Below are 23,144 nucleotides of genomic sequence, written 5' to 3' on the forward strand. Positions count from 1 at the left end.
GAACAACGGGTTACATCGTTTTAGATCGAAACTAGCAAGATTCACGAGCATCGATATTACAAGTCGTCGAAGAGTAGACGAGAGAAAGGTGTTAACTTTTTCTCTCAGAACTGCGCGAAAACTTGTATTCCGGCTCAAAACAACGGGATACATCGTTTTAGATCGAAACCAGCAAGATTCACGAGCATCGATTTTACGTCGTCGAAGAGTAGACGAGAGAAAGGTGTAAACTTTTTTTCTCAGAACTGCGCGAAAACTTGTATTCCGGCTCAAAACAACGGGATACATCGTTTTAGATCGAAACCAGCAAGATTCACGAGCATCGATTTTACAAGTCGTCGAATAGTGGACGAGAGAAAGGTGTAAACTTTTTCTCTCAGAACTGCGCGAAAACTTGTATTCCGGCTAAAACAACGGGATTCATCGTTTTAAATCGAAAGTAGCAAGATTCACGAGCAGCGATTTTACAAGTCCTCGATGAGTAGACGAGAGAAAGGTGTAAACTTTTTCTCTCAGAACTGCGCGAAAACTTGTATTCCGGCTCAAAAAAAACGGGATACATCGTTTTAGATCGAAACTAGCAAGATTCATGGGCATCGATTTTACAAGTCCTCGAAGAGTAGACGAGAGAAAGGTGTAAACTTTTTCTCTCAGAACTTCGCGAAAACTTGTATTCCGGCTCAAAACAACGAGATACATCGTTTTAGATCGAAACTAGCAAGATTCATGGGCATCGATTTTACAAGTCTTCGATGAGTACACGAGAGAAAGGTGTAAACTTTTTCTCTCAGAACGGCGCGAAAACTTGTATTCCGGCTCAAATCAAAGGGATACATCGTTTTAGATCGAAACTAGCAAGATTCACGAGCATCGATTTTACAAGTCGTCGAAGAGTAGACGAGAGAAAGGTGTAAACTTTTTCTCTCAGAACTGCGCGAAAACTTGTATTCCGGCTCAAAACAACGGAATACATCGTTTTAGATCGAAACTAGCAAGATATACGAGCATTGATTTTACAAGTCGTCGAAGAGTAGACGAGAGAAAGGTGTAAACGTTTTCACTCAGAACTGCGCCAAAACTTGTATTCCGGCTCAGAACAACAGGTTACATCGTTTTAGATCGAAACTAGCAAGATTCACGAGCATCGATATTACAAGTCGTCGAAGAGTAGACGAGAGAAAGGTGTTAACTTTTTCTCTCAGAACTGCGCGAAAACTTGTATTCCGGCTCAAAACAACGGGATACATCGTTTTAGATCGAAACCAGCAAGATTCACGAGCATCGATTTTGCACGTCGTCGAAGAGTACACGAGAGAAAGGTGTAAACGTTTTCTCTCAGAACTGCGCGAAAACTTGTATTCCGACTCAAAACAACGGGATTCATCGTTTTAGATCGAAACTAGCAAGATTCACGAGCATCGATTTTACAAGTCCTCCAAGAGTAGACGAGAGAAAGGTGTAAACTTTTTCTCTCAGAACTGCGCGAAAACTTGTATTCCGGCTCAAAACAACGGTATACATCGTTTTGGATCGAAACTAGCAAGATTCACGGGCATCGATTTTACAAGTCTTTGAAGAGTAGACAAGAGAAAGATGTAAACTTTTTCTCTCAGAACTGCGCGAAAACTTGTATTCCGGCTCAAAACAACGGGATACATCGTTTTAGATCGAAACTAGCAAGATATACGAGCATTGATTTTACAAGTCGTCGAAGAGTAGACGAGAGAAAGGTGTAAACGTTATCTCTCAGAACTGCGCCAAAACTTGTATTCCGGCTCAGAACAACGGGTTACATCGTTTTAGATCGAAACTAGCAAGATTCACGAGCATCGATATTACAAGTCGTCGAAGAGTAGACGAGAGAAAGGTGTTAACTTTTTCTCTCAGAACTGCGCGAAAACTTGTATTCCGGCTCAAAACAACGGGATACATCGTTTTAGATCGAAACCAGCAAGATTCACGAGCATCGATTTTACGTCGTCGAAGAGTAGACGAGAGAAAGGTGTAAACTTTTTCTCTCAGAACTGCGCGAAAACTTGTATTCCGGCTCAAAACAACGGGATACATCGTTTTAGATCGAAACCAGCAAGATTCACGAGCATCGATTTTACAAGTCGTCGAATAGTGGACGAGAGAAAGGTGTAAACGTTTTCTCTCAGAACTGCGCGAAAACTTGTATTCCGGCTCAAAACAACGGAATACATCGTTTTAGATCGAAACTAGCAAGATATACGAGCATTGATTTTACAAGTCGTCGAAGAGTAGACGAGAGAAAGGTGTAAACGTTTTCACTCAGAACTGCGCCAAAACTTGTATTCCGGCTCAGAACAACAGGTTACATCGTTTTAGATCGAAACTAGCAAGATTCACGAGCATCGATATTACAAATCGTCGAAGAGTAGACGAGAGAAAGGTGTTAACTTTTTCTCTCAGAACTGCGCGAAAACTTGTATTCCGGCTCAAAACAACGGGATACATCGTTTTAGATCGAAACCAGCAAGATTCACGAGCATCGATTTTGCACGTCGTCGAAGAGTACACGAGAGAAAGGTGTAAACGTTTTCTCTCAGAACTGCGCGAAAACTTGTATTCCGACTCAAAACAACGGGATTCATCGTTTTAGATCGAAACTAGCAAGATTCACGAGCATCGATTTTACAAGTCCTCCAAGAGTAGACGAGAGAAAGGTGTAAACTTTTTCTCTCAGAACTGCGCGAAAACTTGTATTCCGGCTCAAAACAACGGTATACATCGTTTTGGATCGAAACTAGCAAGATTCATGGGCATCGATTTTACAAGTCTTTGAAGAGTAGACAAGAGAAAGATGTAAACTTTTTCTCTCAGAACTGCGCGAAAACTTGTATTCCGGCTCAAAACAACGGGATACATCGTTTTAGATCGAAACTAGCAAGATATACGAGCATTGATTTTACAAGTCGTCGAAGAGTAGACGAGAGAAAGGTGTAAACGTTATCTCTCAGAACTGCGCCAAAACTTGTATTCCGGCTCAGAACAACGGGTTACATCGTTTTAGATCGAAACTAGCAAGATTCACGAGCATCGATATTACAAGTCGTCGAAGAGTAGACGAGAGAAAGGTGTTAACTTTTTCTCTCAGAACTGCGCGAAAACTTGTATTCCGGCTCAAAACAACGGGATACATCGTTTTAGATCGAAACCAGCAAGATTCACGAGCATCGATTTTACGTCGTCGAAGAGTAGACGAGAGAAAGGTGTAAACTTTTTCTCTCAGAACTGCGCGAAAACTTGTATTCCGGCTCAAAACAACGGGATACATCGTTTTAGATCGAAACCAGCAAGATTCACGAGCATCGATTTTACAAGTCGTCGAATAGTGGACGAGAGAAAGGTGTAAACTTTTTCTCTCAGAACTGCGCGAAAACTTGTATTCCGGCTCAAAACAACGGGATTCATCGTTTTAAATCGAAAGTAGCAAGATTCACGAGCATCGATTTTACAAGTCCTCGAAGAGTAGACGAGAGAAAGGTGTAAACTTTTTCTCTCAGAACTGCGCGAAAACTTGTATTCCGGCTCAAAAAAAAACGGGATACATCGTTTTAGATCGAAACTAGCAAGATTCATGGGCATCGATTTTACAAGTCCTCGAAGAGTAGACGAGAGAAAGGTGTAAACTTTTTCTCTCAGAACGGCGCGAAAACTTGTATTCCGGCTCAAATCAAAGGGATACATCGTTTTAGATCGAAACTAGCAAGATTCACGAGCATCGATTTTACAAGTCGTCGAAGAGTAGACGAGAGAAAGGTGTAAACTTTTTCTCTCAGAACTGCGCGAAAACTTGTATTCCGGCTCAAAACAACGGAATACATCGTTTTAGATCGAAACTAGAAAGATATACGAGCATTGATTTTACAAGTCGTCGAAGAGTAGACGAGAGAAAGGTGTAAACGTTTTCACTCAGAACTGCGCCAAAACTTGTATTCCGGCTCAGAACAACAGGTTACATCGTTTTAGATCGAAACTAGCAAGATTCACGAGCATCGATATTACAAGTCGTCGAAGAGTAGACGAGAGAAAGGTAATAACTTTTTCTCTCAGAACTGCGCGAAAACTTGTATTCCGGCTCAAAACAACGGGATACATCGTTTTAGATCGAAACCAGCAAGATTCACGAGCATCGATTTTGCACGTCGTCGAAGAGTACACGAGAGAAAGGTGTAAACGTTTTCTCTCAGAACTGCGCGAAAACTTGTATACCGGCTCAAAAAAACGGGATACATCGATATAGATCGAAACTAGCAAGATTCACGAACATCGATTTTACAAGTCGTCGAAGAGTAGACGAGAGAAAGGTGTAAACCTTTTCTCTCAGAACTGCGCGAAAACTTGTATTCCGGCTCAAAACAATGGGATACATCGTTTTAGATCGAAACCAGCAAGATTCACGAGCATCGATTTTACAAGTCGTCGAATAGTGGACGAGAGAAAGGTGTAAACTTTTTCTCTCAGAACTGCGCGAAAACTTGTATTCCGGCTCAAAACAACGGGATTCATCGTTTTAGATCGAAACTAGCAAGATTCACGAGCATCGATTTTACAAGTCGTCGAATAGTAGTCGAGAGAAAGGTGTAAACTTTCTCTCTCAGAACTGCGCGAAAACTTGTATTCCGGCTCAGAACAACGGGTTACATCGTTTTAGATCGAAACTAGCAAGATTCACGAGCATCAATATTACAAGTCGTCGAAGAGTAGACGAGAGAAAGGTGTTAACTTTTTCTCTCAGAACTGCGCGAAAACTTGTATTCCGGCTCAAAACAACGGGATTCATCGTTTTAGATCGAAACTAGCAAGATTCACGAGCATCGATATTACAAGTCGTCGAAGAGTAGACGAGAGAAAGGTGTTAACTTTTTCTCTCAGAACTGCGCGAAAACTTGTATTCCGGCTCAAAACAACGGGATACATCGTTTTAGATCGAAACCAGCAAGATTCACGAGCATCGATTTTACGTCGTCGAAGAGTAGACGAGAGAAAGGTGTAAACTTTTTCTCTCAGAACTGCGCGAAAACTTGTATTCCGGCTCAAAGCAACGGGATACATCGTTTTAGATCAAAACCAGCAAGATTCACGAGCATCGATTTTACAAGTCCTCGAAGAGTAGACGAGAGAAAGGTGTAAACTTTTTCTCTCAGAACTGCGCGAAAACTTGTATTCCGGCTCAAAAAAACGGGATACATCGTTTTAGATCGAAACTAGCAAGATTCATGGGCATCGATTTTACAAGTCCTCGAAGAGTAGACGAGAGAAAGGTGTAAACTTTTTCTCTCAGAGCTGCGCGAAAACTTGTATTCCGGCTCAAAACAACGGGATAAATCGTTTTAGATCGAAACTAGCAAGATTCACGAGCATCGATTTTACACGTCGTCGAAGAGTACACGAGAGAAAGGTGTAAACGTTTTCTCTCAGAACTGCGCGAAAACTTGTATACCGGCTCAAAAAAACGGGATACATTGTTTTAGATCCAAACCAGCAAGATTCACGAGCATCGATTTTACAAGTCGTCGAAGAGTAGACGAGAGAAAGGTCTAAACTTTTTCTCTCAGAACGGCGCGAAAACTTGTATTCTGGCTCACAACGGGATTCATCGTTTTAGATCGAAACTTGCAAGATTCACGAGCATCGATTTTACAAGTCGTCGAAGAGTAGACGAGAGAAAGGTGTAAACTTTTTCTCTCAGAACTGCGCGAAAACTTGTATTCCGGCTCAAAACAACGAGATACATTGTTTTTGGTTGAAACTAGCAATATTCACGAGCATTGATTTTACAAGTCGTCGAAGAGTAGACGAGAGAAAGGTGTAAACTTTTTCTCTCAGAACTGCGCGAAAACTTGTATTCCGGCTCAAAACAACGGGATACATTGTTTAAGATCGAAACTAGCAAGATTCACGAGCATCGATTTTACACGTCGTCGAAGAGTACACGAGAGAAAGGTGTAAACGTTTTCTCTCAGAACTGCGCGAAAACTTGTATACCGGCTCAAAAAAACGGGATTCATCGTTTTAGATCGAAACTTGCAAGATTCACGAGCATCGATTTTACAAGTCCTCCAAGAGTAGACGAGAGAAAGGTGTAAACTTTTTCTCTCAGAACTGCGCGAAAACTTGTATTTTGGCTCAAAACAACGGGATACATCGTTTTAGGTCGAAACTAGCAAGATATACGAGCATTGATTTTACAAGTCGTCGAAGAGTAGACGAGAGAAAGGTGTTAACTTTTTCTCTCAGAACTGCGCGAAAACTTGTATTCCGGCTCAAAACAACGGGATACATCGTTTTAGATCGAAACCAGCAAGATTCACGATCATCGATTTTGCACGTCGTCGAAGAGTACACGAGAGAAAGGTGTAAACGTTTTCTCTCAGAACTGCTGCGAAAACTTGTATACCGGCTCAAAAAAACGGGATACATCGATATAGATCGAAATTAGCAAGATTCACGAGCATCGATTTTACAAGTCGTCGAATAGTAGACGAGAGAAAGGTGTAAACTTTTTCTCTCAGAACGGCGCAAAAACATGTATTCCGGCTCAAAACAACGGGATTCATCGTTTTAGTTCGAAACTAGCAAGATTCACGAGCATCGATTTTACAAGTCGTCCAAGAGTAGACGAGAGAAAGGTGTAAACTTTTTCTCTCAGAACTGCGCGAAAACTTGTATTCCGGCTCAAAACAACGGGATTCATCGTTTTAGATCGAAACTAGCAAGATTCACGAGCATCGATATTACAAGTCGTCGAAGAGTAGACGAGAGAAAGGTGTTAACTTTTTCTCTCAGAACTGCGCGAAAACTTGTATTCCGGCTCAAAACAACGGGATACATCGTTTTAGATCGAAACCAGCAAGATTCACGAGCATCGATTTTACGTCGTCGAAGAGTAGACGAGAGAAAGGTGTAAACTTTTTCTCTCAGAACTGCGCGAAAACTTGTATTCCGGCTCAAAGCAACGGGATACATCGTTTTAGATCAAAACCAGCAAGATTCACGAGCATCGATTTTACAAGTCGTCGAATAGTGGACGAGAGAAAGGTGTAAACTTTTTCTCTCAGAACTGCGCGAAAACTTGTATTCCGGCTCAAAACAACGGGATTCATCGTTTTAGATCGAAAGTAGCAAGATTCACGAGCATCGATTTTACAAGTCCTCGAAGAGTAGACGAGAGAAAGGTGTAAACTTTTTCTCTCAGAACTGCGCGAAAACTTGTATTCCGGCTCAAAAAAACGGGATACATCGTTTTAGATCGAAACTAGCAAGATTCATGGGCATCGATTTTACAAGTCCTCGAAGAGTAGACGAGAGAAAGGTGTAAACTTTTTCTCTCAGAGCTGCGCGAAAACTTGTATTCCGGCTCAAAACAAAGGGATACATCGTTTTAGATCGAAACTAGCAAGATTCACGAGCATCGATTTTACAAGTCGTCGAAGAGTAGACGAGAGAAAGGTGTAAACTTTTTCTCTCAGAACTGCGCAAAAACTTGTATTCCGGCTCAAAACAACGGAATACATCGTTTTAGATCGAATCTAGCAAGATTCACGAGCATCGATTTTACAAGTCGTCGATGAGTAGACGAGAGAAAGGTGTAAACGTTTTCTCTCAGAACTGCGCGAAAACTTGTATTCCGGCTCAGAACAACAGGTTACATCGTTTTAGATCGAAACTAGCAAGATTCACGAGCATCGATATTACAAGTCGTCGAAGAGTAGACGAGAGAAAGGTGTTAACTTTTTCTCTCAGAACTGCGCGAAAACTTGTATTCCGGCTCAAAACAACGGGATACATCGTTTTAGATCGAAACCAGCAAGATTCACGAGCATCGATTTTGCACGTCGTCGAAGAGTACACGAGAGAAAGGTGTAAACGTTTTCTCTCAGAACTGCGCGAAAACTTGTATACCGGCTCAAAAAAACGGGATACATCGATATAGATCGAAACTAGCAAGATTCACGAACATCGATTTTGCACGTCGTCGAAGAGTAGACGAGAGAAAGGTGTAAACGTTTTCTCTCAGAACTGCGCGAAAACTTGTATACCGGCTCAAAAAAACGGGATACATCGATATAGATCGAAACTAGCAAGATTCACGAACATCGATTTTACAAGTTCTCGAAGAGTAGACGAGAGAAAGGTGTAAACTTTTTCTCTCAGAACTGCGCGAAAACTTGTATTCCGGCTCAAAACAACGGGATACATCGTTTTATATCGAAACTAGCAAGATATACGAGCATTGATTTTACAAGTCGTCGAAGAGTAGACGAGAGAACGGTGTAAACGTTATCTCTCAGAACTGCGCCAAAACTTGTATTCCGGCTCAAAGCAACGGGATACATCGTTTTAGATCAAAACCAGCAAGATTCACGAGCATCGATTTTACAAGTCGTCGAATAGTGGACGAGAGAAAGGTGTAAACTTTTTCTCTCAGAACTGCGCGAAAACTTGTATTCCGGCTCAAAACAACGGGATTCATCGTTTTAGATCGAAAGTAGCAAGATTCACGAGCATCGATTTTACAAGTCCTCGAAGAGTAGACGAGAGAAAGGTGTAAACTTTTTCTCTCAGAACTGCGCGAAAACTTGTATTCCGGCTCAAAAAAACGGGATACATCGTTTTAGATCGAAACTAGCAAGATTCATGGGCATCGATTTTACAAGTCCTCGAAGAGTAGACGAGAGAAAGGTGTAAACTTTTTCTCTCAGAGCTGCGCGAAAACTTGTATTCCGGCTCAAAACAACGGGATAAATCGTTTTAGATCGAAACTAGCAAGATTCACGAGCATCGATTTTACACGTCGTCGAAGAGTACACGAGAGAAAGGTGTAAACGTTTTCTCTCAGAACTGCGCGAAAACTTGTATACCGGCTCAAAAAAACGGGATACATTGTTTTAGATCCAAACCAGCAAGATTCACGAGCATCGATTTTACAAGTCGTCGAAGAGTAGACGAGAGAAAGGTCTAAACTTTTTCTCTCAGAACGGCGCGAAAACTTGTATTCTGGCTCACAACGGGATTCATCGTTTTAGATCGAAACTTGCAAGATTCACGAGCATCGATTTTACAAGTCGTCGAAGAGTAGACGAGAGAAAGGTGTAAACTTTTTCTCTCAGAACTGCGCGAAAACTTGTATTCCGGCTCAAAACAACGAGATACATTGTTTTTGGTTGAAACTAGCAATATTCACGAGCATTGATTTTACAAGTCGTCGAAGAGTAGACGAGAGAAAGGTGTAAACTTTTTCTCTCAGAACTGCGCGAAAACTTGTATTCCGGCTCAAAACAACGGGATACATTGTTTAAGATCGAAACTAGCAAGATTCACGAGCATCGATTTTACACGTCGTCGAAGAGTACACGAGAGAAAGGTGTAAACGTTTTCTCTCAGAACTGCGCGAAAACTTGTATACCGGCTCAAAAAAACGGGATTCATCGTTTTAGATCGAAACTTGCAAGATTCACGAGCATCGATTTTACAAGTCCTCCAAGAGTAGACGAGAGAAAGGTGTAAACTTTTTCTCTCAGAACTGCGCGAAAACTTGTATTTTGGCTCAAAACAACGGGATACATCGTTTTAGGTCGAAACTAGCAAGATATACGAGCATTGATTTTACAAGTCGTCGAAGAGTAGACGAGAGAAAGGTGTTAACTTTTTCTCTCAGAACTGCGCGAAAACTTGTATTCCGGCTCAAAACAACGGGATACATCGTTTTAGATCGAAACCAGCAAGATTCACGATCATCGATTTTGCACGTCGTCGAAGAGTACACGAGAGAAAGGTGTAAACGTTTTCTCTCAGAACTGCTGCGAAAACTTGTATACCGGCTCAAAAAAACGGGATACATCGATATAGATCGAAATTAGCAAGATTCACGAGCATCGATTTTACAAGTCGTCGAATAGTAGACGAGAGAAAGGTGTAAACTTTTTCTCTCAGAACGGCGCAAAAACATGTATTCCGGCTCAAAACAACGGGATTCATCGTTTTAGTTCGAAACTAGCAAGATTCACGAGCATCGATTTTACAAGTCGTCCAAGAGTAGACGAGAGAAAGGTGTAAACTTTTTCTCTCAGAACTGCGCGAAAACTTGTATTCCGGCTCAAAACAACGGGATTCATCGTTTTAGATCGAAACTAGCAAGATTCACGAGCATCGATATTACAAGTCGTCGAAGAGTAGACGAGAGAAAGGTGTTAACTTTTTCTCTCAGAACTGCGCGAAAACTTGTATTCCGGCTCAAAACAACGGGATACATCGTTTTAGATCGAAACCAGCAAGATTCACGAGCATCGATTTTACGTCGTCGAAGAGTAGACGAGAGAAAGGTGTAAACTTTTTCTCTCAGAACTGCGCGAAAACTTGTATTCCGGCTTAAAGCAACGGGATACATCGTTTTAGATCAAAACCAGCAAGATTCACGAGCATCGATTTTACAAGTCGTCGAATAGTGGACAAGAGAAAGGTGTAAACTTTTTCTCTCAGAACTGCGCGAAAACTTGTATTCCGGCTCAAAACAACGGGATTCATCGTTTTAGATCGAAAGTAGCAAGATTCACGAGCATCGATTTTACAAGTCCTCGAAGAGTAGACGAGAGAAAGGTGTAAACTTTTTCTCTCAGAACTGCGCGAAAACTTGTATTCCGGCTCAAAAAAACGGGATACATCGTTTTAGATCGAAACTAGCAAGATTCATGGGCATCGATTTTACAAGTCCTCGAAGAGTAGACGAGAGAAAGGTGTAAACTTTTTCTCTCAGAGCTGCGCGAAAACTTGTATTCCGGCTCAAAACAAAGGGATACATCGTTTTAGATCGAAACTAGCAAGATTCACGAGCATCAATTTTACAAGTCGTCGAAGAGTAGACGAGAGAAAGGTGTAAACTCTTTCTCTCAGAACTGCGCAAAAACTTGTATTCTGGCTCAAAACAACGGAATACATCGTTTTAGATCGAATCTAGCAAGATTCACGAGCATCGATTTTACAAGTCGTCGATGAGTAGACGAGAGAAAGGTGTAAACGTTTTCTCTCAGAACTGCGCGAAAACTTGTATTCCGGCTCAGAACAACAGGTTACATCGTTTTAGATCGAAACTAGCAAGATTCACGAGCATCGATATTACAAGTCGTCGAAGAGTAGACGAGAGAAAGGTGTTAACTTTTTCTCTCAGAACTGCGCGAAAACTTGTATTCCGGCTCAAAACAACGGGATACATCGTTTTAGATCGAAACCAGCAAGATTCACGAGCATTGATTTTGCACGTCGTCGAAGAGTACACGAGAGAAAGGTGTAAACGTTTTCTCTCAGAACTGCGCGAAAACTTGTATACCGGCTCAAAAAACGGGATACATCGATATAGATCGAAACTAGCAAGATTCACGAACATCGATTTTGCACGTCGTCGAAGAGTAGACGAGAGAAAGGTGTAAACGTTTTCTCTCAGAACTGCGCGAAAACTTGTATACCGGCTCAAAAAAACGGGATACATCGATATAGATCGAAACTAGCAAGATTCACGAACATCGATTTTACAAGTTCTCGAAGAGTAGACGAGAGAAAGGTGTAAACTTTTTCTCTCAGAACTGCGCGAAAACTTGTATTCCGGCTCAAAACAACGGGATACATCGTTTTATATCGAAACTAGCAAGATATACGAGCATTGATTTTACAAGTCGTCGAAGAGTAGACGAGAGAACGGTGTAAACGTTATCTCTCAGAACTGCGCCAAAACTTGTATTCCGGCTCAGAACAACGGGTTACATCGTTTTAGATCGAAACTAGCAAGATTCACGAGCATCGATATTACAAGTCGTCGAAGAGTAGACGAGAGAAAGGTGTAAACTTTTTCTCTCAGAACTGCGCGAAAACTTGTATTCCGGCTCAAAACAACGAGATACATCGTTTTAGATCGAAACTAGCAAGATTCATGGGCATCGATTTTACAAGTCTTCGATGAGTACACGAGAGAAAGGTGTAAACTTTTTCTCTCAGAACGGCGCGAAAACTTGTATTCCGGCTCAAAACAAAGGGATACATCGTTTTAGATCGAAACTAGCAAGATTCACGAGCATCGATTTTACAAGTCGTCGAAGAGTAGACGAGAGAAAGGTGTAAACCTTTTCTCTCAGAACTGCGCAAAAACTTGTATTCCGGCTCAAAACAACAAAATACATCGTTTTAGATCTAATCTAGCAAGATTCACGAGCATCGATTTTACCAGTCGTCGATGAGTAGACGAGAGAAAGGTGTAAACTTTTTCTCTCAGAACTGCGCGAAAACTTGTATTCCGGCTCAAAACAACGGGATAAATCGTTTTAGATCGAAACCAGCAAGATTCACGAGCATCGATTTTACACGTCGTCGAAGAGTACACGAGAGAAAGGTGTAAACGTTTTCTCTCAGAACTGCGCGAAAACTTGTATACCGGCTCAAAAAAACGGGATACATTGTTTTAGATCCAAACCAGCAAGATTCACGAGCATCGATTTTACAAGTCGTCGAAGAGTAGACGAGAGAAAGGTCTAAACTTTTTCTCTCAGAACGGCGCGAAAACTTGTATTCTGGCTCACAACGGGATTCATCGTTTTAGATCGAAACTTGCAAGATTCACGAGCATCGATTTTACAAGTCGTCGAAGAGTAGACGAGAGAAAGGTGTAAACTTTTTCTCTCAGAACTGCGCGAAAACTTGTATTCCGGCTCAAAACAACGAGATACATTGTTTTTGGTTGAAACTAGCAATATTCACGAGCATTGATTTTACAAGTCGTCGAAGAGTAGACGAGAGAAAGGTGTAAACTTTTTCTCTCAGAACTGCGCGAAAACTTGTATTCCGGCTCAAAACAACGGGATACATTGTTTAAGATCGAAACTAGCAAGATTCACGAGCATCGATTTTACACGTCGTCGAAGAGTACACGAGAGAAAGGTGTAAACGTTTTCTCTCAGAACTGCGCGAAAACTTGTATACCGGCTCAAAAAAACGGGATTCATCGTTTTAGATCGAAACTTGCAAGATTCACGAGCATCGATTTTACAAGTCCTCCAAGAGTAGACGAGAGAAAGGTGTAAACTTTTTCTCTCAGAACTGCGCGAAAACTTGTATTTTGGCTCAAAACAACGGGATACATCGTTTTAGGTCGAAACTAGCAAGATATACGAGCATTGATTTTACAAGTCGTCGAAGAGTAGACGAGAGAAAGGTGTTAACTTTTTCTCTCAGAACTGCGCGAAAACTTGTATTCCGGCTCAAAACAACGGGATACATCGTTTTAGATCGAAACCAGCAAGATTCACGAGCATCGATTTTGCACGTCGTCGAAGAGTACACGAGAGAAAGGTGTAAACGTTTTCTCTCAGAACTGCTGCGAAAACTTGTATACCGGCTCAAAAAAACGGGATACATCGATATAGATCGAAATTAGCAAGATTCACGAGCATCGATTTTACAAGTCGTCGAATAGTAGACGAGAGAAAGGTGTAAACTTTTTCTCTCAGAACGGCGCAAAAACTTGTATTCCGGCTCAAAACAACGGGATTCATCGTTTTAGTTCGAAACTAGCAAGATTCACGAGCATCGATTTTACAAGTCGTCTAAGAGTAGACGAGAGAAAGGTGTAAACTTTTTCTCTCAGAACTGCGCGAAAACTTGTATTCCGGCTCAAAACAACGGGATTCATCGTTTTAGATCGAAACTAGCAAGATTCACGAGCATCGATATTACAAGTCGTCGAAGAGTAGACGAGAGAAAGGTGTTAACTTTTTCTCTCAGAACTGCGCGAAAACTTGTATTCCGGCTCAAAACAACGGGATACATCGTTTTAGATCGAAACCAGCAAGGTTCACGAGCATCGATTTTACGTCGTCGAAGAGTAGACGAGAGAAAGGTGTAAACTTTTTCTCTCAGAACTGCGCGAAAACTTGTATTCCGGCTCAAAACAACGGGATACATCGTTTTAGATCAAAACCAGCAAGATTCACGAGCATCGATTTTACAAGTCGTCGAATAGTGGACGAGAGAAAGGTGTAAACTTTTTCTCTCAGAACTGCGCGAAAACTTGTATTCCGGCTCAAAACAACGGGATTCATCGTTTTAGATCGAAAGTAGCAAGATTCACGAGCATTGATTTTACAAGTCCTCGAAGAGTAGACGAGAGAAAGGTGTAAACTTTTTCTCTCAGAACTGCGCGAAAACTTGTATTCCGGCTCAAAAAAACGGGATACATCGTTTTAGATCGAAACTAGCAAGATTCATGGGCATCGATTTTACAAGTCCTCGAAGAGTAGACGAGAGAAAGGTGTAAACTTTTTCTCTCAGAGGTGCGCGAAAACTTGTATTCCGGCTCAAAACAAAGGGATACATCGTTTTAGATCGAAACTAGCAAGATTCACGAGCATCGATTTTACAAGTCGTCGAAGAGTAGACGAGAGAAAGGTGTAAACTTTTTCTCTCAGAACTGCGCAAAAACTTGTATTCCGGCTCAAAACAACGAAATACATCGTTTTAGATCGAATCTAGCAAGATTCACGAGCATCGATTTTACAAGTCGTCGATGAGTAGACGAGAGAAAGGTGTAAACTTTTTCTCTCAGAACTGCGCGAAAACTTGTATTCCGGCTCAGAACAACAGGTTACATCGTTTTAGATCGAAACTAGCAAGATTCACGAGCATCGATATTACAAGTCGTCGAAGAGTAGACGAGAGAAAGGTGTTAACTTTTTCTCTCAGAACTGCGCGAAAACTTGTATTCCGGCTCAAAACAACGGGATACATCGTTTTAGATCGAAACCAGCAAGATTCACGAGCATCGATTTTGCACGTCGTCGAAGAGTACACGAGAGAAAGGTGTAAACGTTTTCTCTCAGAACTGCGCGAAAACTTGTATACCGGCTCAAAAAAACGGGATACATCGATATAGATCGAAACTAGCAAGATTCACGAACATCGATTTTACAAGTCGTCGAAGAGTAGACGAGAGAAAGGTGTAAACCTTTTCTTTCAGAACTGCGCGAAAACTTGTATTCCGGCTCAAAACAACGGGATACATCGTTTTAGATCGAAACCAGCAAGATTCACGAGCATCGATTTTACAAGTCGTCGAATAGTGGACGAGAGAAAGGTGTAAACTTTTTCTCTCAGAACTGCGCGAAAACTTGTATTCCGGCTCAAAACAACGGGATTCATCGTTTTAGATCGAAACTAGCAAGATTCACGAGCATCGATTTTACAAGTCGTCGAATAGTAGTCGAGAGAAAGGTGTAAACTTTCTCTCTCAGGACGGCGCGAAAACTTGTATTCCGGCTCAAAACAACGGGATTCATCGTTTTAGATCGAAACTAGCAAGATTCACGAGCATCGATTTTACAAGTTCTCGAAGAGTAGACGAGAGAAAGGTGTAAACTTTTTCTCTCAGAACTGCGCGAAAACTTGTATTCCGGCTCAAAACAACGGGATTCATCGTTTTAGATCGAAACTAGCAAGATTCACGAGCATCGATTTTACAAGTCCTCCAAGAGTAGACGAGAGAAAGGTGTAAACTTTTTCTCTCAGAACTGCGCGAAAACTTGTATTCCGGCTCAAAACAACGGTATACATCGTTTTGGATCGAAACTAGCAAGATTCACGGGCATCGATTTTACAAGTCTTTGAAGAGTAGACAAGAGAAAGATGTAAACTTTTTCTCTCAGAACTGCGCGAAAACTTGTATTCCGGCTCAAAACAACGGGATACATCGTTTTATATCGAAACTAGCAAGATATACGAGCATTGATTTTACAAGTCGTCGAAGAGTAGACGAGAGAAAGGTGTAAACGTTATCTCTCAGAACTGCGCCAAAACTTGTATTCCGGCTCAGAACAACGGGTTACATCGTTTTAGATCGAAACTAGCAAGATTCACGAGCATCGATATTACAAGTCGTCGAAGAGTAGACGAGAGAAAGGTGTTAACTTTTTCTCTCAGAACTGCGCGAAAACTTGTATTCCGGCTCAAAACAACGAGATACATCGTTTTAGATCGAAACTAGCAAGATTCAGGGCATCGATTTTACAAGTCTTCGATGAGTACACGAGAGAAAGGTGTAAACTTTTTCTCTAAGAACGGCGCGAAAACTTGTATTCCGGCTCAAAACAAAGGGATACATCGTTTTAGATCGAAACTAGCAAGATTCACGAGCATCGATTTTACAAGTCGTCGAAGAGTAGACGAGAGAAAGGTGTAAACCTTTTCTCTCAGAACTGCGCAAAAACTCGTATTCCGGCTCAAAACAACGAAATACATCGTTTTAGATCTAATCTAGCAAGATTCACGAGCATCGATTTTACCAGTCGTCGATGAGTAGACGAGAGAAAGGTGTAAACTTTTTCTCTCAGAACTACGCGAAAACTTGTATTCCGGCTCAAAACAACGGGATAAATCGTTTTAGATCGAAACTAGCAAGATTCACGAGCATCGATTTTACACGTCGTCGAAGAGTACACGAGAGAAAGGTGTAAACGTTTTCTCTCAGAACTGCGCGAAAACTTGTATACCGGCTCAAAAAAACGGGATACATTGTTTTAGATCCAAACCAGCAAGATTAAAACAATGTATTCCGTTGTTTTGAGCCGGAATACAAGTTTTCGCGCAGTTCTGAGAGAAAAAGTTTACACCTTTCTCTCGTCTACTCTTCGAAGACTTGTAAAATCGATGCTCGTGAATCTTGCTAGTTTCGATCTAAAACGATGTATCCCGTTTTTTGAGCCGGAATACAAGTTTTGGCGCAGTTCTGAGAGAAAAAGTTTACACCTTTCTCTCGTCTACTCTTCGACGACTTGTAAAATCAATGCTCGTATATCTTGCTAGTTTCGATCTAAAACGATGTATCGCGTTGTTTTGAGCCAGAATACAAGTTTTCGCGCAGTTCTGGGAGAAAAAGTTTACACCTTTCTCTCGTGTGCTCTTTGACGACTTGTAAAATCGATGCTCGTGAATTTTGCTCGTTTCGATCTAAAACGATGTATTCCGTTGTTTTGAGCCGGAATACAAGTTTTCGCGCAGTTCTGAGAGAAAAAGTTCACACCTTTCTCTCGTCTACTCTTCGACGACTTGTAAAATCGATGCTCGTGAATCTTGCTAGTTTCGATCTAAAACGATGTAACCCATTGTTCTGAGCCGGAAACAAGTTTTCGCGCAGTTCTGAGAGTAAAAGTTTACACCTTTCTCTCGTCTACTCTTCGACGACTGGTAAAATCGATGCTCGTGAATCTTGCTAGTTTCGACCTAAAACGATGTATCGCGTTGTTTTGAGCCGGAATACAAGTTTTCGCGCCTTTCTGAGAGAAAAAGTTTACACCTTTCTCTCGTCTACTCTCCGAAGACTTGTAAAATCGATGCCCGTGAATCTTGCTAGTTTCTATCTAAAACGATGTATCTCGTTGTTTTGAGCCGTAATACAAGTTTTCGCGCCGTTCTGAGAGAAAAAGTTTACACCTTTCTCTCGTCTACTCTTCGAAGACTTGTAAAATCGATGCTCGTGAATCTTGCTAGTTTCGATCTAAAACGATGTATCCCGTTTTTTTTTTGAGCCGGAATACAAGTTTTGGCGCAGTTCTGAGAGAAAAAGTTTACACCTTTCTCTCGTCTACCCTTCGACGACTTGTAAACTCGTTGCTCGTGAATCTTGCTAGTTTCGACCTAAAACGATGTATCGCGTTGTTTTGAGCCGGAATGCAAGTTTTCGCGCAGTTCTGAGAGAAAAAGTTCACACCTTTCTCTCGTCTACTCTTCGACGACTTGTAAAATTGATGCTCGTGAATCTTGCTAGTTTCGATCTAAAACGATGTATCCCGTTGTTTTGAGCCGGAATACAAGTTTTCGTGCAGTTCTGAGAGAAAAAGTTTACACCTTTCTCTCCTCTACTCTTCGACGACTTGTAAAATCGTTGCTCGTGAATCTTGCTAGTTTCGATCTAAAACGATGTATTCCGTTGTTTTGAGCCGGAATACAAGTTTTCGCGCAGTTCTGAGAGAAAAAGTTCACACCTTTCTCTCGTCTACTCTTCGACGACTTGTAAAATCGATGCTCGTGAATCGTGCTAGTTTCGATCTAAAACGATGTATTCTGTTGTTTTGAGCCGGAATACGAGTTTTCGTGCAGTTCTGAGAGAAAAAGTTCACACCTTTCTCTCGTCTACTCTTCGACGACTGGTAAAATCGATGCTCGTGAATCTTGCTAGTTTCGACCTAAAACGATGTATCGCGTTGTTTTGAGCCGGAATACAAGTTTTCGCGCCTTTCTGAGAGAAAAAGTTTACACCTTTCTCTCGTCTACTCTTCGAAGACTTGTAAAATCGATGCCCTTGAATCTTGCTAGTTTCTATCTAAAACGATGTATCTCGTTGTTTTGAGCCGTAATACAAGTTTTCGCGCCGTTCTGAGAGAAAAAGTTTACACCTTTCTCTCGTCTACTCTTCGAAGACTTGTAAAATCGATGCTCGTGAATCTTGCTAGTTTCGATCTAAAACGATGTATCCCGTTTTTTTTTGAGCCGGAATACAAGTTTTGGCGCAGTTCTGAGAGAAAAAGTTTACACCTTTCTCTCGTCTACTCTTCGACGACTTGTAAAATCGATGCTCGTGAATCTTGCTAGTTTCGACCTAAAACGATGTATCGCGTTGTTTTGAGCCGGAATACAAGTTTTCGCGCCTTTCTGAGAGAAAAAGTTTACACCTTTCTCTCGTCTACTCTTCGAAGACTTGTAAAATCGATGCCCGTGAATCTTGCTAGTTTCTATCTAAAACGATGTATCTCGTTGTTTTGAGCCGTAATACAAGTTTTCGCGCCGTTCTGAGAGAAAAAGTTTACACCTTTTTCTCGTCTACTCTTCGAAGACTTGTAAAATCGATGCTCGTGAATCTTGCTAGTTTCGATCTAAAACGATGTATCCCGTTTTTTTTTTGAGCCGGAATACAAGTTTTGGCGCAGTTCTGAGAGAAAAAGTTTACACCTTTCTCTCGTCTACTCTTCGACGACTTGTAAAATCGTTGCTCGTGAATCTTGCTAGTTTCGACCTAAAACGATGTATCGCGTTGTTTTGAGCCGGAATGCAAGTTTTCGCGCAGTTCTGAGAGAAAAAGTTCACACCTTTCTCTCGTCTACTCTTCGACGACTTGTAAAATCGATGCTCGTGAATCTTGCTAGTTTCGATCTAAAACGATGTATTCTGTTGTTTTGAGCCGGAATACGAGTTTTCGTGCAGTTCTGAGAGAAAAAGTTCACACCTTTCTCTCGTCTACTCTTCGACGACTGGTAAAATCGATGCTCGTGAATCTTGCTAGTTTCGACCTAAAACGATGTATCGCGTTGTTTTGAGCCAAAATACAAGTTTTCGCGCCTTTCTGAGAGAAAAAGTTTACACCTTTCTCTCGTCTACTCTTCGAAGACTTGTAAAATCGATGCCCTTGAATCTTGCTAGTTTCTATCTAAAACGATGTATCTCGTTGTTTTGAGCCGTAATACAAGTTTTCGCGCCGTTCTGAGAGAAAAAGTTTACACCTTTCTCTCGTCTACTCTTCGAAGACTTGTAAAATCGATGCTCGTGAATCTTGCTAGTTTCGATCTAAAACGATGTATCCCGTTTTTTTTTTGAGCCGGAATACAAGTTTTGGCGCAGTTCTGAGAGAAAAAGTTTACACCTTTCTCTCGTCTACTCTTCGACGACTTGTAAAATCGTTGCTCGTGAATCTTGCTAGTTTCGATCTAAAACGATGTATTCCGTTGTTTTGAGCCGGAATACAAGTTTTCGCGCAGTTCTGAGAGAAAAAGTTCACACCTTTCTCTCGTCTACTCTTCGACGACTTGTAAAATCGATGCTCGTGAATCTTGCTGGTTTCAATATAAAACAATGTATTCTGTTGTTTTGAGACGGAATACAAGTTTTCGCGCAGTTCTGAGAGAAAAAGTTTACACCTTTCTCTCGTATACTCTTCGACGAATTGTAAAATCGATGCTCGTGAATATTGCTAGTTTCGACCTAAAACGATGTATCCCGTTGTTTTGAGCCGGAATACAGGTTTTCGCGCAGTTCTGAGAGAAAAAGTTTACACCTTTCTCTCGTGGACTCTCCGACGACATGTAAAATTGAGCCCCATGAATCTTGCTAGTTTCGATCTAAAACGATGTATCTCGTTGTTTTGAGCCGGAATACAAGTTTTGGCGCAGTTCTGAGAGAAAAAGTTTACACCTTTCTCTCGTCTACTCTTCGACGACTTGTAAAATCGATGCTCATGAATCTTGCTAGTTTCGATCTAAAACGATGAATCCCGTTGTTTTGAGCCGGAATGCAAGTTTTCGTGCAGTTCTGAGAGAAAAAGTTTACACCTTTCTCTCGTCTACTCTTCGACGACTTGTAAAATCGTTGCTCGTGAATCTTGCTAGTTTCGATCTAAAACGATGTATTCCGTTGTTTCGAGCCGGAATACAGGTTTTCGCGCAGTTCTGAGAGAAAAAGTTCACACCTTTCTCTCGTCTACTCTTCGACGACTTGTAAAATCGATGCTCGTGAATCTTGCTAGTTTCGATCTAAAACGATGTATTATGTTGTTTTGAGCCGGAATACGAGTTTTCGTGCAGTTCTGAGAGAAAAAGTTCACACATTTCTCTCGTCTACTCTTCGACGACTTTTAAAATCGATGCTCAAAATCTTGCTAGTTTCGACCTAAAACGATGTATCGCGTTGTTTTGAGCCGGAATACAAGTTTTCGCGCCTTTCTGAGAGAAAAAGTTTACACCTTTCTCTCGTCTACTCTTCGAAGACTTGTAAAATCGATGCTCGTGAATCTTGCTAGTTTCGATCTAAAACGATGTATCCCGTTTTTTTGAGCCGGAATACAAGTTTTGGCGCAGTTCTGAGAGAAAAAGTTTACACCTTTCTCTCGTCTACTCTTCGACGACTTGTAAAATCAATGCTCGTATATCTTGCTAGTTTCGATCTACAACGATGTATCCCGTTGTTTTGAGCTGGAATAGAAGTTTTCGCGCCGTTCTGAGAGAAAAAGTTTACGCCTTTCTCTCGTCTACTCTCCGACGACTTGTAAAATCGATGCCCGTGAATCTTGCTAGTTACGATCTAAAACAATGTACCCCGTTGTTTTGAGCCGGAATACAAGTTTTCGTGCAGTTCTGAGAGAAAAAGTTTACACCTTTCTCTTGTCTTCTCTTCGACGACTGGTAAAATCGATGCTCGTGATTCTTGCTAGTTCCGACCTAAAACGATGTATCGCGTTGTTTTGAGCCAGAATACAAGTTTTCGCGCAGTTCTGGGAGAAAAAGTTTACACCTTTCTCTCGTGTGCTCTTCGACGACTTGTAAAATCGATGCTCGTGAATCTTGCTAGTTTCGATCTAAAACGATGTATTCTGTTGTTTTGAGCCGGAATACGAGTTTTCGTGCAGTTCTGAGAGAAAAAGTTCACACCTTTCTCTCGTCTACTCTTCGACGACTGGTAAAATCGATGCTCATGAATCTTGCTAGTTTCGATCTAAAACGATGTATTCTGTTGTTTTGAGCCGGAATACGAGTTTTCGTGCAGTTCTGAGAGAAAAAGTTCACACCTTTCTCTCGTCTACTCTTCGACGACTGGTAAAATCGATGCTCGTGAATCTTGCTAGTTTCGACCTAAAACGATGTATCGCGTTGTTTTGAGCCGGAATACAAGTTTTCGCGCCTTTCTGAGAGAAAAAGTTTACACCTTTCTCTCGTCTACTCTTCGAAGACTTGTAAAATCGATGCCCGTGAATCTTGCTAGTTTCTATCTAAAACGATGTATCTCGTTGTTTTGAGCCGTAATACAAGTTTTCGCGCCGTTCTGAGAGAAAAAGTTTACACCTTTCTCTCGTCTACTCTTCGAAGACTTGTAAAATCGATGCTCGTGAATCTTGCTAGTTTCGATCTAAAACGATGTATTCTGTTGTTTTGAGCCGGAATACGAGTTTTCGTGCAGTTCTGAGAGAAAACGTTCACACCTTTCTCTCGTCTACTCTTCGACGACTTTTAAAATCGATGCTCGTGAATCTTGCTAGTTTCGACCTAAAACGATGTATCGCATTGTTTTGAGCCGGAATACAAGTTTTCGCGCCTTTCTGAGAGAAAAAGTTTACACCTTTCTCTCGTCTACTCTTCGAAGACTTGTAAAATCGATGCTCGTGAATCTTGCTAGTTTCGATCTAAAACGATGTATTCTGTTGTTTTGAGCCGGAATACGAGTTTTCGTGCAGTTCTGAGAGAAAAAGTTCACACCTTTCTCTCGTCTACTCTTCGACGACTGGTAAAATCGATGCTCGTGAATCTTGCTAGTTTCGACCTAAAACGATGTATCGCGTTGTTTTGAGCCGGAATACAAGTTTTCGCGCCTTTCTGAGAGAAAAAGTTTACACCTTTCTCTCGTCTACTCTTCGAAGACTTGTAAAATCGATGCCCGTGAATCTTGCTAGTTTCTATCTAAAACGATGTATCTCGTTGTTTTGAGCCGTAATACAAGTTTTCGCGCCGTTCTGAGAGAAAAAGTTTACACCTTTCTCTCGTCTACTCTTCGAAGACTTGTAAAATCGATGCTCGTGAATCTTGCTAGTTTCGATCTAAAACGATGTATCCCGTTTTTTTTTGAGCCGGAATACAAGTTTTGGCGCAGTTCTGAGAGAAAAAGTTTACACCTTTCTCTCGTATACTCTTCGACGACTTGTAAAATCGATGCTCGTGAATATTGCTAGTTTCGACCTAAAACGATGTATCCCGTTGTTTTGAGCCGGAATACAGGTTTTCGCGCAGTTCTGAGAGAAAAAGTTTACACCTTTCTCTCGTGGACTATCCGACGACATGTAAAATTGAGCCCCATGAATCTTGCTAGTTTCGATCTAAAACGATGTATCTCGTTGTTTTGAGCCGGAATACAAGTTTTGGCGCAGTTCTGAGAGAAAAAGTTTACACCTTTCTCTCGTCTACTCTTCGAGGACTTGTAAAATCGATGCTCATGAATCTTGCTAGTTTCGATCTAAAACGATGAATCCCGTTGTTTTGAGCCGGAATGCAAGTTTTCGCGCAGTTCTGAAAGAAAAAGTTCACACCTTTCTCTCGTCTACTCTTCGACGA

Source organism: Amblyomma americanum, unplaced genomic scaffold, assembly GCF_052857255.1.
Source record: "Amblyomma americanum isolate KBUSLIRL-KWMA unplaced genomic scaffold, ASM5285725v1 scaffold_21, whole genome shotgun sequence".
In the NCBI taxonomy this organism is placed as follows: domain Eukaryota; kingdom Metazoa; phylum Arthropoda; class Arachnida; order Ixodida; family Ixodidae; genus Amblyomma; species Amblyomma americanum.